We start from the raw sequence: 12,500 nt of genomic DNA on the forward strand, positions 1-12,500 counted from the left end.
GCCTCAGATGAGGGTGTCACTTCTGCCTAGCCTGATTGCCACTTTCGCCGCGCTACACGCCGGCGCTAAATTGAGGGAGAAAAGGTCAGAAGCCAGTGGTCATCTGCTCTCCTCTCCTCTCTCCTCGCGTAACCTCCCCAGCCCCCCACCCCACCCCCAAATTACTTGTCCTCTCCGAGGGGAATGAAAACAGACAGGGCCGACGCTCGGCTCTCTACTCGGGCTGCCGAGTGGAGGGAGGGAGAGAGAGAGAGAGAGATGATCCAGGAGGTAGAGGAGAGCAGAGGAGAAAAGGAGCAGAATGCAAACGAGGGGGGTTGGGGTGGGGAAGGGTGGAGGTGAAGGAGGAGGAGTAGGTTGGGAGCGGTGAAAAGATATACCGTATGTGGATAGTAGTGGTTGGGGAAGGGTAGGAGAAGAGGAGGAGAAGAGGTGGAGAGGAGAGAGACAGAAATGGAAAGACAGTGTGTGTGTGTGTGTGTGCGTGTGTGCGCGTGTGTGTGTGTGTGTGTGTGTGTGTGTGTGTGTGTGTGTGTGTGTGTGTGTGTGTGTGTGTGTGTGTGTGTGTGTGTGTGTGTGTGTGTGTGTGTGTGTGTATGTGTGTGAGAGAGAGAGGGAGAGAGATGTGGGGAGAAGGGGATACTGCGGCAGTAAAAGGGAAGAGAAAGGCATCAGTGAAGGTCAGGCGAAACAGTGTGGTGGACAGCAACCGCCAGAGAGAGAGAGAGAAAGAGAGAAAGTCCGACCATCTTCAGAGCCAAAACAAAATGGACAGAGAGCACCCTCACACACACTACAACACACTGCACATTGTCAAATACGTATTGTCAACAGGACACACTCACACATGCATAATACCATGCTCGTATGCACGTACGCATACACACACACACACACATTCACACACTAACACACACACACCCTCTACTCCCTACTACATACCAGGTAATGATGCAAATCGGTCCCAGAGGATAATTAAAGACAATCATAAAGAGATATTTCTGCCTCCATCTGGATGTTTTCCTCCATTATGTGGCGTCTCTGAACCCTGTTGGTACTTCGCAGTTATGCAGTAAGCGCCTGAGTAGTTGTAGCAGACAGTACGTTACCCATATGCAGTTGACAATGCGCCATCCATACGTGCAGATGTTCAGTCAGCAGGGTTCCCCAAGTCTTGCTCCACGCCGCGCCGATTGCTGCAGATTGCCTATGCCTGTCTGTGCCCACGGACAGTGACGTGGGGAAGCGCTGTAGCACAGCTGAAAGCAGCGGGAAGGCCCACTACACATCATGTCAGGCTCTTTGTAAAGCACTAATTGGCTAATCGGCTGGGTGTGTGCCAGTGCAGTTTTTTGGAAAAGGAAGATGATGATTATTTTCTTTGTTTTTTTTTCTGCTGTTGGCTGCATGTTCTTGTATGGGGGGATGGGTGTGTGTGTGTTTGTGTGTATGTGTGTGTGTGTGTGTGTGTGTATGTGTGTGGGGGGGTGTTTTGGGGTGTTTTATTTGTCTAATGTATGGGTTCTTACCTATTCCAACCTGGGGCCGTCTTGAAATTCTATTCGGGGCCCAACTCTGACCCAATAAACAATACAACAACAAAAAAACCTCAACAGCGAAGCACACACACAAATGTTGTTTTTGAAATTATTTTAAGACCCACTTGTCATACTTTCAAGGCCCACCAGTGGGCCCCAGCCCACAGTTTGAGAATTACTGATCTAATGTGTAATGGTGGATGAGGTGGGTGTTGCCCAACAGGTAGCGCTGTGTGCATAGTTAGGTAATAGTCACGAGTGGGCAGGCTACTGGACAGGGCTGGCCCACTTGACCATAAGGCCAACCCAATCAGATGGCTAAATACATTCTACTGATTTGTTCAAGTGACTTTTGAAAATGAAAATAATGTTGGATCTGGGCTTGACTCATCTGTTTTATATTCTTGGCCCACTCTATTTTATGATGATTTCTGGTCATGTGCAGTAGCTGGATCTCCAGCAGTGGTGTTATTCTGTCTGAGACGCACGCACACACACACACACACACACACACACACACACACACACACACACACACACACACACACACACACACACACGTACACACACGTGCACTCACATGGCCACACACTCCGACTCCATCAGAAACCCTTGAGAGGCGTTATGCCATAGGATCGCCCTCCGAGCCGAGCTGCAGGGGTCCCCTTGTGAGATCTGGCTGGTGCTGTAGCGGGGGCCAGTGAACCCACTAATATACTGGGCTCACTCGCATGCCATGCCTCCCCCTCCACATCCACAATATAATACAATACACATCCACCTCATGCCATGTCTCCCCCTCCACATTCACAATATAATACAATACACATCCACCTCATGCCATGTCTCCCCCTCCACATTCACAATATACAATACACATCCACCTTCTGCCATGCCTCCCCCTCCACATCCACAATATAATACAATACACATCCACCTCATGCCATGTCTCCCCCTCCACATCCACAATATACAATACACATCCACCTTCTGCCATGCCTCCCCCTCCACATCCACAATATAATACAATACACATCCACCTCATGCCATGTCTCCCCCTCCACATTCACAATAAACGAATACAATACACATCCATTTTCACACACCCCACCTCCACCTTCCCCATACCCCATGTCTCCCCTCTGTATCCATGTACACATCGACCACCACACCATACAATCCACCTCCATCACCCAAATCATTTATAACACAAAAATAATAATAATTAAAAAAAAAAAACGGCAGTATGTATACTGTGTAATTGCCCTTTCTTCTTAATAAAACATTTTTTTTTTCTGGGTGAGAGAAGTGTTTGGGCCTCTTGTTTGAGCAAAAAAAAAAAAGTAATAAGAAAGAAAAAGGAAAAAAATGGCAGTTTTTTGTGGAAGAGTTGGTTGTTGTGTGTACGATGTGCTCTGGAGGGATTGTGCTCATATTTTTGCTTGCAGCCCAGCGGTGACAGGCACAGTGCTGCTGGGGAAAAAGGAAAAGGGAAAAAAGCTTTTGTGAGTTTGTGCCTTTGTTCCCTTCTTCTGTGTTGTGGCGTGCAGTTCTGAATGCGATTTTGTAGCACGAGAGAGAGAGAGAGAGAGAGAGAGAGAGAGAGAGAGAGAGAGAGAGAGAGAGAGAGAGAGAGAGAGAGAGGGAGGGATAGACATATTGAAAGAATTAAGGGGAGAAAGAGACGATGTGCTGGAGAGAGGGATGGAGAGACAGGGAGAGAAGGGAAATGAAATAGAGAGATAAAACATGATGGAGAGAGGGATGAAGAGATGTGGAGAGAACCATGGAAAAAGGAGAGCCAACGAGAAAGCGAGTGAGAGAGAGAGAGAGAGAGAGAGCAAGAGTGTGAACCAGTCAGGTGTCCAGGTCTCTGCAGACTTGATGCAATCTGAGTGAATCTCGCAGAGCAGGAAAGAGAGTGAGAAAAAGGAAAAGAGAGAGAGAGAGGGGGATAGATGAAGGGAGAACGCAGCCCCGCTGCAGATCAAATGTTCTGTGCAAGTCTCAGAGGAGAGACAAAGACGTCACGGGGGGGTCACCCCGCCACAGCCAAACAGTGGGTGTGTGTGTCATCCACATACGTTTACCAGACTCAACCTCTTTGAAGATATTGGATGATGGTTGGTGTGGATAATAATAATACGTATAATAAAAAAAACTGAAGCATTGAAAAAATGCTGACGTACATTAAAATAAGAAAAATACTATATATAAAACACTGGGTAGCTTTGCATGTGGTAGAGGATTGTGCTTTATGATAACTATAAATGCTGAACTGGTGGTGGGTTGTGTGTGTTTTGATAGCTGTCTTGGTACACACACACACACACACACACACACACACACACACACACACACACACACACACACACACACACACACACACACACACACACACACACACACACACACACACACACACAGTGAGAGATGCACTATCTGTGTTCTCTTAGTTAATTACAACCCTTCACCTGAGGCAGACATCTATTCAGACCACCTCCATTCCTGCCAGTGTGTGTGTGTGTGTGTGTGTGTGTGTGTGTGTGTGTGTGTGTGTGTGTGTGTGTGTGTGTGTGTGTGTGTGTGTTTGTGTGTGTAGACACGCATGCATTATTTCTGTGTGTTTTTAGGAAGCGATAAATATTTACCATCTGTGTGCCCCCCTCTCCCTCCCTTGCACACATGCTCACACACACACACACACACACACACACACACACACACACACACACACACACACACACACACACACACACACACACACACACACACACACATATTCCTTACTCCACAGATTCCAATGTGTGTGTGTGTGTGTATGTATGTGTATATGCATTTGTGTGTGTGTGTTTTTTTTTATCTGCACTGGAGTTCAGCCATGGGCTTTTTTAATTTTCTGCTTTTGTGTTTTTAGCCGAGATTGACAGGCGCGCTCTCTCCCCGGAGCATTGTTCTATTAATCTGTTTAATATGCCGCAGAAACACTCGAGCGCTGGAAACAGGCAGCCTGGTAATGGGAAACGCAGCAGGTAAAGCAGGCTTGCATATCTTGACGCCCGCCACAGCACCACACCGCACAAACACAGCACCACACAGCGCAGGGGCAGGGAAGCCGACAGAGCGCATGGGGTAGACAAAGGGGTCAGTTGTCCCAGGCCCAGGAAGAGAAGGGCCCAGATTTGGCTCCCCTATACATTGTATATTGTACGTATTGGCTGGGTTTGAGGCCCTTTTAGATGACTTGGTCCTTGGCCTGGCCAAAGCTGTCAGCAGCCCTGCACAGGGGCACTGGTCCTTTCGTTACGTGTTTTCTGGGGCTTTCTCTGTGCAAGGACAGGAGAGGCAAGGCACGGTGAGGCGAGGCGGGGCGAGGCGAGGCGAGGCAAGGCAGCGTGGCGTTAGCGTCACATGGGGTGCACCACCACCCAGCCACGTCACCGCACCCCCCCAACCCCCCCATGCGGTGACCCTCTGCAGAGACAGACAGACGGACAGATGGAGAAACGGAGGGTGGCCTGCCGCCTGATGACCAGAAAAAAAGAAAATAGAAAAAGAAAGAAAGAAAAAAAAGAAAAGGGACACCTTCTGGGTTTGCCCCCTTGTGCTGAGAACGGAACACCAATTCTGGCCAACGAGCAGAATGAGCATGCGAGTGTCGTCATGCGTACCTGCTCACAGTACTGTAGCCTACATTTTTACCCCCCACCCCTTGCCATTAAACCACACACCACTCCCTTTAAAAATAATCAACAACAAAAAAAAACACACACAGAGGCCTTGTGACCCTAATGGCCCACTTTCAACAAGTATAAAATGTCTTCACTTCAGCTGTAGAAACTTTCTGGCTGGGGGTGAGGAGGGGAGTAAGGAGGAGTTGGGGGGAGCGCAAGTCAGGGTGGGGGGTTGCGGATGAGATGTGATGATAGCCACTTCTTTGATGAGAGCGAGACGGTCGGACAATGAATGGCGGCTGAGTGCGGGCAGAAATCACTCCGGGCCAAATGGGATGGAGAGCAATACTTTGTAGGGTGGGAGTATGGGGGGAATGGAAGTGGTGGTGGTGGTGGAAGTAGTGGTGGTGGGGGGTTATAGGACCAGGAGGTGGGAGGGGATGCATTCAGCTGCCATGACTCTTTGGGGCTGACGTTTGAAATGGCAGGGCCAGACAACCTCTCCGCCGCAAATGAGTTGCCTTTTAATTAACTGGATGTTAATAGCTGCACAGCCAGGGGTTGCAGGTTGCAGGTTGTCCTTTGGAGATAGATAGAGAGAGAGAGAGAGAGAGGAAGAGAGAGAGAAACGCCGCTCATCTTCGGCAGCATTCAATTCACGACTCAAATGGCACGCGACGCGGGCAGAAGTGAGACGCTAAAGCGAGGAGGAATAAATTGGCTGTTGCCAAGCCTTAGCGAGCAAGCACACCTAACACTGCCTGGGACTCCATGTGTAGCTATTCATTAGCACTACCCACCCTTGGCAGTTAGCGCCACTGTTTTGGAGTTGCTTCTCAGGGCCAGGACCTTCACATGGCTACCTGTGCAAAACAGCATGCACGGCTCCTGTGAATGAGCTATTTCAGGTAGAAAAAAAAGAAAACTTTTCAATGAGATGCAGTCATTAAGGGAAATTTAACATAAAAAGAGCAAGATGTGATCTGATGTGTAGTCATCACGATGTCTTGCCAAGAGTCTGATGTGTAAAAGTGTTTTTTTTTTTGTCAGCCTTTCATACGTACTATATGCTGATTTTTTTTTTTTTTTAAACTTCAGTCATAGAAATTCTCTACCCTTCCCTGGATCGCATGGTGTAAATTAACGCGGCCTTGTGCATTGTTCGTCGAAGCCGATCATCCTTACGTACTGGTTGATTCAGCAACTGATGTGAAATTATAGAGGGCCCTCTCTTGATCGTCAACTTAATGGATGTGTCTTTAACCTTCACTCCCTCTTTTAATAAGCTATTCAGCCGCCTTCATCTTCAAAGTTAATCCCATTTCCTGTCTTCTCCAGCACAACAGACGATGGTGATTTTTTTTTTTCACACAGCACACCGGGTGAAGTGATTGGCACAAGATGGGCCTTGCTTCCTGCCTCCCTTCCTGTCTGCCTGCCTTACATGCTTGCCTGTCCTGATGGTGTTTGTCGGGCGCTAGGCTACACTCGTCGTAACTAACGTAGCCGACTGACTGTCACCGGCTTTATCTCGGCCGCGTTACTGAAGCTAAGCGTATCTCCCGGAATAAGGAGTATGCCGACAAAGAAATGAGCCGCCTCTAATGAAATGAGATCCCTTCCCCTAGTCTCCCCTTGCCTTGCCTTCGCAGCCCAGCCGAGGCGCTGGGTGGTGTGAAGTGAAGAGCAGGCCTCAGATCAAAGTGAGCCACTGGTAATTAGACTGAGCCGAGCTCGCCAAATGGAGAGGCTTGGTGGTGAGAATCAGCATTTTGCTGGAAAATTACCTGTTGAGCTGTTAAATAAATTAGAGAGCCGTCGAAACGGGATGATGGGCGTGTTTTTGCCTTTGCTGAGCCCAGGGAGCGAGGATTGCGCTCATCTCCTGAGGTGATGCTGGAGTCAAAAAAAAGAAAAGAAAAAATAGTTAATATTTCACTCCTGCGTATCTAATCTGAAGTTTGCCAATTTTTGGCCCAAGGTGAGTATTCACACATTTCTTGCGTTTTTTAATGGTTTGGCTAGCTTTTACTTAATCTTTCTGCTTTCACATCAATGCTTCTTTTTGATAGAAAACGGGGGACTGAAACAAAGAAAATAAGTGAAGAGTTCAGATGCAAAACCCCCTAACTCCATTTCTGAAGACCTGCACCTTTATATTTTTAGAGAACCCTGTTGTTGGTTTGGTTTACAATCATGTACTTGATAATACATATAAATAGTTATATTATATAAATAAAATAAAAAATAAGCAATTTTGATAGCTTTGTATTAAATACAAATGAATTAAGATTATTTTCTGAAAAGGCACTTAGGGGGTTTTGCATCTGAACTCTTCAAGTGCATCTGTTGTGAAAAAGAAATATTTATCGAGTGTTTTATGTAGTCTTTCATGTGATGTAGTCTTTCCAACAATCTAATCCGGACTGTTAAGAAAACATCCACGCTATGACTGTACAGGTGCACAACAGTATGTGCACAGCTAACTGCTAGTTCCCATTAAAATGCATCATATCACTTACATTGCCCATCAGCTAGCCTCAGTGTTTATCAGTGTGTGTTTGTGGGATAGTATTTAATGCAACAGTAATGGGTAAATATGTCCGCTAGGTTGGAATTGACTTGTGCTTGCCTCCCCTGGAGGCTGTGCGCTGTCTGAGGAGGCAGTGTTGTGTGCGACATGGTAAATGTCACCGGTCGTCAAACGCTCCCTCGTGCGTGCATGCATGCGTGTGTGTGTGTGTGTGTGTGTGCACGTACGCGAGCGAGCGACACACTGGCGTCCGCCCTTGCCAGTGAAAGTGCGGAGGTAGCAGATCCCGCCTTTGATTTAGACACTAAAGGCAGGGCGAACAGGCGAACGCGTCCAGGCGTGAAGGTAAATTCTCATAATTCACAGCCGAAAGGTTAGTCAAGTCGCTGCCTCCCTCCTTGCCGTTAGTTACTAACAAATGTCACCTGATTGAAATAAGCACAGCTGTCCGGGGCCAAGCCCCTACCAAAGCCCTCGCCTTTGAAATGGATACGTTTATGTGTCCCATCTTTCTTTTTTGTTTGCTCTCTCTCTCTCTCTCTCTCCCTCTCTCTCTCTCTCTCTCTCTCTCTCTCTCTCTCTCTCTCTCTCTCTCTCTCTCTCTCTCTCTCTCTGTGTGTAGCACATGGAACATTTAACAAAGCCAGGCTACTGAGTTATTGAGCACTGCCTCTGCTATCATTTCCAACCAGAAAACAGTCAGGTTTCGCTCTCACACTCTCTATTTTTCTCCCTCTTCACAACTATTAGGAGTCATGGCGCACTTGCCATGCCTTTTCTTTTTGACATTCATCCATTGTTAATACATGTTAACCCACTCTAACTAACGTCCAAGTATCGCGAAACACTATAGACCTGCTCTTACAGCCTCTGAATGCTAATCTGAACCTTAGATTTTCTTTCTTCTCCTCTACCACTATCTTGCCCTCCCTCTCTCTCTCTCTCTCTCTGTCTCTCTCTCTCTCTCTCTCTCTCTCTCTCTCTCTCTCTCTCTCTCTCTTCCATCTAAGTGTGGTTAATGGGCTTCATCTTCTCAGACACTTGAAAATGCCACATAAATTTTACATGGCAGTTATGTTTTTGTTCGTTAAGAGATGGTGACTTATTAAGCAATTAGCAGCGTGAAATTTAGCGGCGGGTTTGAGTGAGCTGGGGTTGTCAGCGGCGCGGCGCGCCTTGATGGCATCTCTGGGGTTAGTGATGGGGTGGGCGGAGACCAAGGGACGTGAGACATAATGCCTTTGACATGGAGGGTGTGTGTGTGTTAGAGGAGGTGGGGGGTGGGGGTATATATGGGAGAGGGGGGGGTGTTGATGGTGGCGCTGTGGTGATAGTGCTGTGGGGCTGTAGTGTTTCATCTTAGGTTGATTGGTAAGGTTCAAGTAAACACAAATTATGCAGGGCTGATCTTTCGAGGAGGACAAAGGCTTTGTCCCGACTGAAATATTTTGACACAGAGTAGCTTGTGTATTGTTTCTGCTTGTGTGAACGCACTTGTAACCACTTTACAATGTGTGATGTCTGCTGGGTGTGTGAATTGTTTGTGTGAGTATATAGTTTGAATGTGAATTTTGAATTTGTGTGTCCGTCTCAGAGTCTCATGTTGTTGGTTGTTTATATGGCACAGTTGGGATTATATTGCATTGCATTACATCAGTGGCGGTCCTACAATGAGTTGCACCCAGGGCGACGACCTCTACGATGCCTGCCCCTTTTGCTGCGACCCAAAATCAGCAAAAATGACTTGTATTAACTGTCAGAAACCATTAATAGTAGTGTTGTTATAACAACAGTGTGATACTAGTGTGGAAATAAGACTTTTAAAGCATTTGTAGTATGTTTATATAATTATTATGAAATGTTTATAGCGATTTTCGTGATTTCGTTTTAGGGGCAGGGTTTCGCGATATGGGTGGGGTTCCTCTCAGGTGCTGCCCTGGCCAATTGCCTGGTCAGCCTGTCCCTAGGACTGTCCCTGCATTACATTACATTTAGCAGACAGCATTTAGCAGTGATGGTGTGGGTTTGTGTGATTTTATGTGGGATCGTATGTGTGAGTGTGAGTGTGCTTGTGCTTTCTGCGCACGTGTGTACTATATGTAAGTGGGAGGTTGGTCAGGGGTTCTCAGAGAGAAAAGCAAAGGCTGTCAGGAACGCTGCTGCCGGACTGCTGTTCTGACATGCTAGCTTGGTATATTTACAGCTGGCCTGGCCAAGGGCTTCATCAATCTCCGGCCCTGAAAGCGGAGGAGGGCCAGGGAAAGCGATGGGGGCCAAGGCTGGAGCCACGGTAGGGTGGTGGGATGGTGGGTTGCGGTGGGGGTGTTAAAGCCAGGGCCTCTCCCCCAGCACCTGAGCTCCATCTCAGCCACTGACCTCCCGAGATGGCCCCTGTGCAGTTCCAGCCTCCAACCTCCAACCCCCACCCACCCCACTCACACACACACACACACACACACACACACCTCCATCTCAGCAACTCTGCTCTGCGACACAGCCACCTCTACCATACTAAGTAGTAGCCACATGAACCACCACAGAGCTGCCTTGACTGAGGGACCCACATCATAGTTACTACCAGGACCATAGCACCAAATGGGCCCTCCAATGTTCAACCATCTCCCATGTAACTCAATGTTTTATAAAACTAACCCTACTTGGCATTTGTACTTATTATTCTGTATATTTTCTGTGCAGTTTGTACCTATCTGCAAGTGTTGTATGCTATGATTACGTATGTCCTCGATTATTTTCCGAAGTAAGACTACTTTCATTTACATTCAGTTTTCCATTCAGTTATTTATTTGTTGTGTGTTTGATCCATTTCAAAAGCTATATTTATGCTATCTGCTTTAACACTCCCAATGTTAAAAACACTTTTGTTCTACTACTGTTACAATGCATTACTCTTAGTGTTAATAGTGGAAGAAATTGTGCAGGTCGCCTCATCAGCACCGGATTTTGCCAATGGGAAGGCATGGGATATGATGGACATGCTTTCACTTAACAAACACTACTCCTGAACTGATGACTGTTTTATAAGAGCAAACACACACACACATCAGAAATCCTGTCCTTCCTGTGTGCCTAAGCATCCGTGTGTGTGGTGTGAGTGTGTGTGTGCATGTGTATTGCTGTGTGTGATGGAGGGCAAGGCAGCAAGGGGTTAAAGCAGGCTCCAGATGTATCAGCCGTGGCGGTGACGTTAATGTTTTTGACCCTATTTAGCAAACAGCAGCCGTCTCACAGACGACTTTGGGAGAGGGTGACAGAGCAGAGGGCTGCAGACGATCTGTTTGTGTCTGTCTGCAATATTTTTGGGGGGTTAGTGGGTGCTCTCCACTCAACCCCCCGTCACTCCTTGTTCTGACTGTCTCTTTCAGACACACTCTCTCTCTTTCTCTCTCTCTCTCTCTCTCTCTCTCTCTCTCTCTCTCTCTCTCTCTCTCTCTCTCTCTCTCTCTCTCTCTCTCTCTCTCTCTCTCTCTCTCCTTTTCTGACTACCCTCTCTCTCTCCCTTCCACTCTTCCACCTCTCCACTTTCTGTCTCTAGAAGGGTGCAGCTTAGCACAGAGGCCGGGGTCGCTGAGGTGAGAGGTTCAGTCCCTGATTGGTGGCGTGCTCCGTTCCAACCCCCCACCCCCCCACATCCACAGCCAGCCGCCACTGCCCCGGGCCAGCTAGGCAAATCCTGCCAGCCTGACAGAAAATTACAGCAGGGACCTGGAGCAGCCCAGACTCCCCACTGGCTCCCTACTCGCTCTTCTCTCTTCTCTCTTCTCTCTTCTCTTTTACTCCTTTTCTCGTCACTCCTTTTTTGCACTCGATCCACTAGCCTCTCTTCTCCTCTGCTCTGCTCTCCTCTGCTCCTCTTTTCTGTCCTCTCTCCTCTTCTTGATGCTCATTTTCTCTCCTCCCCATTCCTTGCATCTCTTTTTCTCTTGTCTTCCTCCTATTCTCCTCTGCTCTGCTAATGGCTAGTTTCCTCAATTTTCTCCTCTAATCTCTTTCCCTCTCTTCACTGCAACTGTCCTTTTTTTTACTTGCTTTCCAGTCAGCTTGCCAACCTCTGCGGCCAGAGTTGACCCTGCTCTCTCTCTCTCTCTCTCTCTCTCTCTCTCTCTCTCTCTCTCTCTCTCTCTCTCTCTCTCTCTCTCTCTCTCTCTCTCTCTCTCTCTCTCTCTCTCTCTCTCTCTCCCTAACCTCTCTCCATCTCTCTATTTATTGCACCTCTCCTCTCTCCCTCTACCATCCTACCATCCCTCCCATCTCTCTCTCACATTCATGCATCCATAGACATTCATACATGCAAACTCACACTGTATTGTCTCGCACAGACACATTTAAATGTTTGCACCTATTACACTGTTAAAGGTGCAAGATGGTCGCCAGAGTAGGTATTGCAACTGTGCTATTGGCTATTGCCAAATTTGATCTTTTCATGAATATTTACTTAACAATAAAACAATATTTACTAGTATGACCAAAGTACAGTAAGTGTTGCAGATAAAAATGTCTATTTCTGGAAATTAAAAATGGCGGACCATGGACAAGATCTCCTTTTCATGTATGAAAAAGGCCATTTTCCCAGTCATAATGAAAACTACAAAATTGATGGTGATGGTAAGTACTCATGAAAAAGGAAACTTTTGTGAATGGGCAGCATGAATTCTGGAAATGCTAACTAACTACTAAAAATGTTACACAGTGCACCTTTAACAAATGTGTAAAAAAATACATGTGAATGTAACTTAC

The 12,500-nt window shown here is 47.1% G+C and overlaps 1 protein-coding gene across 1 annotated transcript in view; it reads left to right on the forward strand.

Moving 5' to 3' along the window:
- The window catches only part of dhrs13a.3 (dehydrogenase/reductase (SDR family) member 13a, duplicate 3), a 59,676-nt gene extending 48,298 nt beyond the window's left edge, over nt 1-11,378 (forward strand). Inside the window, exon 6 of the mRNA XM_063204858.1 lies at nt 11,299-11,378. The gene's annotated coding sequence lies outside the window, so the exon portion shown is untranslated. The remainder of the gene's footprint in view (nt 1-11,298) is intronic.
- The last annotated feature ends 1,122 nt before the right edge of the window (nt 11,379-12,500 follow it).

Source organism: Engraulis encrasicolus, chromosome 8 (assembly GCF_034702125.1).
Source record: "Engraulis encrasicolus isolate BLACKSEA-1 chromosome 8, IST_EnEncr_1.0, whole genome shotgun sequence".
Classification (NCBI taxonomy): Eukaryota; Metazoa; Chordata; class Actinopteri; order Clupeiformes; family Engraulidae; genus Engraulis; species Engraulis encrasicolus.